The sequence below is a fragment of the Myotis nattereri genome, assembly GCF_964212035.1.
Source record: "Myotis nattereri genome assembly, chromosome: X".
NCBI classification, from domain to species: Eukaryota; Metazoa; Chordata; class Mammalia; order Chiroptera; family Vespertilionidae; genus Myotis; species Myotis nattereri.
In genome coordinates, this window is record NC_138078.1 from 143,210,999 (window position 1) to 143,218,173 (window position 7,175).

Consider the following 7,175-nt stretch of genomic DNA (forward strand, 5'->3'; position numbering starts at 1 on the left):
AATCGAACCCGGGACACTTCAGTACACAGGCCAATGCTCTGTCCACTGAGCCAAACCGGTTAGGGCAGTTCTTTGATCATTTTAAGAAGCTTTTTTTTTTTCCTGTTGTTTTTAAAAAATGTACATAAAAGCAGTTTGAAAATCTGATTTGCTAACAAGAGATCACTTTTTAAAAGCTATACTTTTATTGATTTCAGAGAGGAAGGGACAGGGAGAGAGAGATAGAAACATCAACGATGAGAGAGAATTATTGATTGGCTGCCTCCTGCATACCTCCTACTGTGTATTGAACCTACAACCTGGCATGTGCCCTGACTGGGAATCGAACTGTGACCTTCTGGTTCACAGGTCGATGCTCAACTGCTGAGTCACATCAGCTGGGCCCAAGAGGTCACTTTTAATAATGAATTTATTTATAGCAATTCGTTAGCTTTAATGAATTTGCTACACAGGTGTCCTAATTTTTCTTCAAAACCTTTTAATGATATAGGAGAGTATGAATTTACTAAAAAAAAAAAAACTGTCAGTAAATAACTCTTTCACAATAACTTCCTTTTTAGGCACCCAACAGTTTACTTGAAGCACTAAAACAGCACTTAGCTTCATTGGACGAGAAAAATGACGTTTTTCCTCCTTACAGGTAAGTTAATAAATGTCTCAGTATAGGTTAATTTTGTTTTCCTCTAAATAATTTCCCTCATTTTAACAACATGAGAGTGACTAAATAAATTATGGGCTTTGAATATGATGGAATATTATGAAGTGATTTTAAGTTATAATACAGAATAGCGTTTTTCAGTCTTTTGTGGGATTCCATCCTCTTCACAAGGGTGATTGCTTCCCAAAGGAATGTTTTTTATTACACTGAGTGAGTCTCAAAGTCAAAGGTTGGGACTGGATTAGCCACCTCTTTTGAATAATTTGATTTCCTCCCTTAAGGGCTTCCCTAGTGAGAATAACTGTTATAGACAATTATTTAATGGTATAGCAAACTGTTTATGCATAAAACAGTATTCATAATAACATTCAAGGCATATATGCATATATACACATAGACACACGTGCACCCCTCCATATATGCATATACATACGCATTGAATAATACAGATTTTCGGTATACCACTTGGAACTCTTCCCATGAGCTATTTCTGAGTGGAAAATTCTGGTTGATTTCAATTTTCTTTTTGGTACTTTTCAGTGTTGTCCAAAATTTCTGTGAGGGGCATGCATTATGCATTCATTCCTCTTTAGGTTATGTTGATTGTAATTGATTTATATTACCACCTTCTATTAGACAACAGGTCTGTTGACTATTTCTTAATTATCTCTTCATCACAGTTAGATGTGTAGTTAGTATACGGTTGGATGGATTGATAGACGAATGGCTAGATGGATGAATTAAAGAAATGTAGATTCAGTTGGGTAGTTTATACTGTATGTCATTCTATTTATTCTCATGTGCCTCATCTTTCTTGTGATCTCTTAAGTCTCCAGCACTCATTGATTCACTCCATCTCAAAGAGTTCAATTATGAAAGTTTCATCAAGGCAAAATTGGTTTTCAGGTAATATAGTGTATGATTATGTAATATACTATGATTATATTGTTTGAATGTCAGTAATAATTGAGGACAGGATTACTCCAACAGTAGAATCTTTAATTTTTCCACTGCATAACCACCTACTAGGTCTGCTGCCTCTTTAACCTAGCAATTTCACTTCTAGGAACTTATCTAATATTAATCTATATATTTATCACATATATATATATTCAGAGTTTTGAAATGATGAATGCACAAGGATATCCATTGCAGCATTGTAATAGCAAAATGACTATGAATAAGGGCCTTGTTTTTATGTACTGAAATGGAATGATATCCAAGATTTATTGTTAAATGGAATATGAGCAAGATGTGAAACAAAGTATAGTATGCTACCATCTTTGTTTTTCAAAACAGAAAGAGAATATATGTTTATCATTTCTATATACAATAAATGAATAAAATACCCTTTCTCCAAGCAGAACTTAGTGGCTCAAGATAAGAGATGGGTGAAAGAGTCTTCACTGTATACTATTTTGTAATTTTTGAATTTTGTACATGCAAATGATTACTAATTAAAATAAAAATTTTGCAAAGAAACACATAAATACATACATACAGTGTGATATATTGTAATTTCCTTTTAAAAATATTTTTATTGATTTCAGAGAGGAAGGGAGAGTGAAAAAGAGATAGAAACACCAATGATGAGAGAGAATCATTGATCGGCTGCCTCCTGCATGCCCCCTACTGGGTATCAAGCCCGCAACCTGGGCATATGCCCTTGACCGAAATCAAACCTGGGACCCTTCAGTCCGCAGACTGATGCTCTATCCACTGAGCAAAACCGGCTAAGGCATACTGTAACTTCTTAAGTCTAGTTTGCTTTATAATTTACGGGTGTACTAGATACAGTTCATACCAGTTTACAAGAGCCCATTGGTAAAATTTCACGAATTTTGTAAGCTGTTTGATGTCACATTAGTCACTTGAAATTGGCCATGATAGAAATATTTACACCACAGGAATAGACAAACACTACAAAACAGGCCTTTTTTTCTGGAGAGCTTGTTGCTATACATTTACTCATATGACTGCTCATAATCAACCATATTCTATATTTTTTAAAATTTTGTTTTATTGCTTAAAATATTACAAAGAGTGGTCCATATGTCTCTCTCTCTTTTTTTTCCCCTTGACCTTCCCCTGGCCTCCCCTACCCCCAGTGTCTTGTGTCCATTGGTGATGCTTCTATGCATGCATACAAGCCCTTTGGTTGATCTCTCAAACCCCTCCCCCACCCAACCCTCCCCGGCCTTCCTGCTGTAGTTTGACAGTCTGTTCGATGCTGCTCTGCCTCTGTATCTATTTTTGTTCATCAGTTTATAATGGTCTTTATTATCCATAAATGAGTGAGATCATGTGGTATTTTTCTTTCTCTGACTGGCTTATTTCACTTAGCATAATGCTCTCCAGTTCCATCCATGCTGTTGCAAATGGTAAGAATTCCTTTTTACAGCAGCATAATATTCCATTGTGTATATGAACCACAGTTTTCTAATCCATTCATCCGATGATGGGCACTTACGTTGTTTCCAGATCTTAGCTATGGTAAATTGTGCTGCTATGAACATAGGGATGCATATATCCTTTCTGATTGGTGTTTCTGGTTTCTTGGGATATATTCCTAGGAGTGGGATTACTGGGTCAAATGGGAGTTCCATTTTTAACTTTTTGAGGAAACTCCATACGGTCTTCCATAGTGGCTGCACCAGTCTGCATTCCCACCAGCAGTGCACGAGTGTTCCTTTTTCTCCGCATCCTCTCCAGCACTTGTCGTTTGTTGATTTGTTGATGATAGCCATTCTGACAGGTGGCTATCCATATTTTATTTTTTAATGGGTGATTGTATTTCAATAATGTTACTTGATCCTTTAGACACAAATCCATGTAATAATGAGCTATATTATCGTAAGGTTTATATGCATCTGAATTATAGTTCTTAATTTAATGAAAATATTTAAACTGTATCGATTTTAAATGTTTTTCTTTTTCTTTTGTGCATATTCTCAATGGATACACCTGAAATTTCAATGGTGAGTTTAACCCAAACTATGATGAATGTAAGTCCTTTGAGTCAAACCACATATATAGCAAAAACTATACATTTGCGTCATTTCCAAAAGAATGACTATTTTTCTGAGTCCCTATGGTTTAGGAATCATTAGTGTTTACAGCAGATATTACAAACATAGTGGTTAACAAGCTGTGGATTCAGTCTGCTGTGGATGTGAATCCCAAGTAGAGTAAAGGGGGAGTAGAGGAGCTACTCCCACGCTATTATAAAGACCTACTAGAGGCCCAGTGCATGGAATTTGTGCATGGTGGGGGGGAGGTTCCCTCAGCCCAGCCTGCACCCTCTCCAATCCAGGACCCCTTGGGGGATGTCTGACTGCCGGTTTAGGCCCAACCCCTATGGGATCGGGCCTAAACCAGCAGTCGGACATCCTTCTCGCAATCTGGGATCATTGGTTCCTAACCGCTCACCTGCCTGCCTGCCTGATTGCCCTTAACCACTCTTCCTGCCTGCCTCATTGCCCCTAACTTCTCTGCCTGTCTGCCTAATCAACTCTAACTGCCTCTGCCTGCCTGCCTGATTGCCCCTAACCACCTCTGCCTGCTTGCCTGATCACCCCTAATTGCTCCCCTGCTGGCCTGATTGCACCCAATTGCTCCCCCCTGCTGGCCTGGTTGCCCCCAACTGTCCTCCCCACCAGCCTGGTAGCCCCCAACTGCCCTCCCCTGTTGGCCTGATTGCCCCTAACTGCCTCTGCCTTGGCCTCCACCACCATGGCTTTGTCCAGAAGGAAGTCAGACATCTGGAAGATGGTCAGTTGACCTGGTCTAATTAGCATATTGCCCTTTTATTAGTATAGATGGGCCTGATTACCAACAGACCCAAACTGGTGATCTCCACACATGCTACCCTGAGCACTTGGCCCCGGTTGCTTAACACTCATTGCTTGAACTAGTTCTGTTGAAAATTGTGTGGCTAGCTGAAACCATGTTTTCTCTCTTTTTAAAAAATATTTTTATTGATTTCAGAGAGAAAGGGAGAGGGAGAGAGGTATAGAAACATTAATGATGAGAGAGACTCATTGATCGGCTGCCTCCTGCACACCCCACACTGGGGATCGAGCCCGCAACTTGAGCATATGCCCAATTACTAAGAAAGGTGTGTTAATAGTTCCCCTATTTGCTTTTGAATTACTTTAAGTACTTTAAATAGTTAGGGAATACAAATCAGGCTTTTGTACCCACCAAACCACTAAAATGGTTCTTGTCAAAGTCACCAGTGACATCCATATTGCAAAATCCAATGGTAATTTCTCAGTTTTCATCTTACTGGGATGCCTCAACAGCATTGGACATAATTCATCACTTCCTCATCTTTGATACACGTTCTTCAGTTTGCCTCTTGGTTTTCTTATCAGACTCTTGGCTTCTTTTTATAAAGACTTTTTTTTCACGGATTCATCCTTGTTTCTCTTTATCTATAATTTACTCATTTCCTAAATGACCTTAAGTACCATTCACATGGTAAGAACTCCCTAATTAGTATCTCCAGCTACAGCCATTCCTCCTGAATTCCAGAACTGCATTTCTTTCTTTTTTTAAAACATATTTTATTGATTTTTTACAGAGAGGAAGAGAGAGGGATAGAGAGCTAGAAACATTGATGAGAGAGAAACATCATCAGCTGCCTCCTACACACCTCCTACTGGGGATGTGCCCGCAACTAAGGTACATGCCCTTGACTGGAATCGAACCTGGGACCTTTCAGTCTGCAGGCCAACGCTCTATCCACTGAGCCAAACCAGTTAGGGCTTCTTTCTTTTTTAAATATCATTATTGATTCCAGAGAGGAAGGGAGAGGGAGAAAGAGATAGAAACATCAATGATGAGAGAAAAATCATTGATCGGCTGCCTCCTGCACGCCCCACATTGAGGATTGGGCCTGAAACCCGAACCGTGACCTCCTGGTTCATAGATCAACACTCAACCACTGAGCCATGCCAGCTGGGCCAGAATTGTATTTCTTCAGTGGTTTCACTTGAATGTGTGACAGGGGTTCAAAATTCAATATATCCCAAACTAAGCTCCTGATACCCTACCCCAAACTTGCTTTTTCCATCTCAGTTAATGACTAACTCCTTTGATCATTCTGATGCTAGGTATATTGGCCTCTTCACTATTCTTTAAACACACTAACCACTCTACTTCCCTTGGAGCCTTTGTTCATGCTGTTCCTTCTGCTGGATTTACACGGTTCAGTCTTTCATACCCTTCAGTTCTTTACTTAAAAGTCCCTTTCTCAGTGAGCCTTTCCTATCTGAAATTTAAGTATTCCACCCGGCCAATGTGGCTCAGTGGTTGAACATCGACCTCTAAGCCAGTAGGTCATGGTTCAATTCCCAGTCAGGGCACATTCCCTGGGTTGCAGGCTCGATCCCCAGTGGAGGCGTGCAGGAGGCAGCTGATTAGTGATTCTCTCATCATTGATGTTTGTCTCTCTCCATCTCCCTTCCTCTCTGAAATCAATAAAAATATATTTAAAAAATGAAATTTAAGTATCCCCACCCTCCAGCACATATCATGCCCCTTTCCCTGATATTTTTTCTTTTGCATTTATCACACTCTAACATAGTATGTGCTTTATTTGTCTTGGTTATTTTCTGTCTCCAAGTAGAATGAAAACTATACCAAGACAGGGCTTTTTATCTTTTTTACTCACTGCTGTATCTTTTCCACCTAGTTAATACAGGGTCTGGCAGACAAGAGATGCTCAATTAAAATGTATTTAATGAATAATTTAACATGACTTTATTTTTATACTCACCAACCTAATAATTTGAGGTCCTGTTAGTTTGTAATGGAAAGGTACATATAAGTAATTAGTGTATTGATATAAATTTGCTTTAGAGTTTCACCTAATTTCTGTCTTTTATTTTCAGGTTATTTTGTCTACATGATATGTTACAACCAATATTACCATCATAAGGTCACAAACATATTAAAACCAGACATCGTCATGGAGCAAGCACAGAAAACAAGCTGGATGACTCATTTCCTAACCTTGTAGAAAGTACACGTGAATTAATTAATTAATATTTTTACATATATATATAATTTTAAAATACATTTTAAGAAAAAGTATTCACACAAAAATAATGTTAGATTTGTGTTTGTTTTGTAAAACAGATTTTAAACTTGAAGAAATCCCAGTCAACAAGTAAGTTTTTATTTAAAAAAAGATAGCCAATAAGTATGTGTGAGAGGAAGGCACACATGAGAGTAACAATGAGAAAAATAGTTATTTTTGATTTAGATATAGGAATAATTTGTTATAAAACTCTATAGTATGTGAGTTTTTACTTAAAGTAGGAAATTTATTGGTTATATACTAACCCAATTTTTGTAGGTAAAGTTCTTGGTTAAAGTATTCTGTATTGCGTGGTTCTCCTTCTACCCCTCTGACAATCCCTTTATGGTTCATGTAAAGGATCTTTTTCTAATTATGTCTTAAATATTGGCATTCTTCATAGTTCTTTGTATTTTTGGTTCTTTTCTTTAT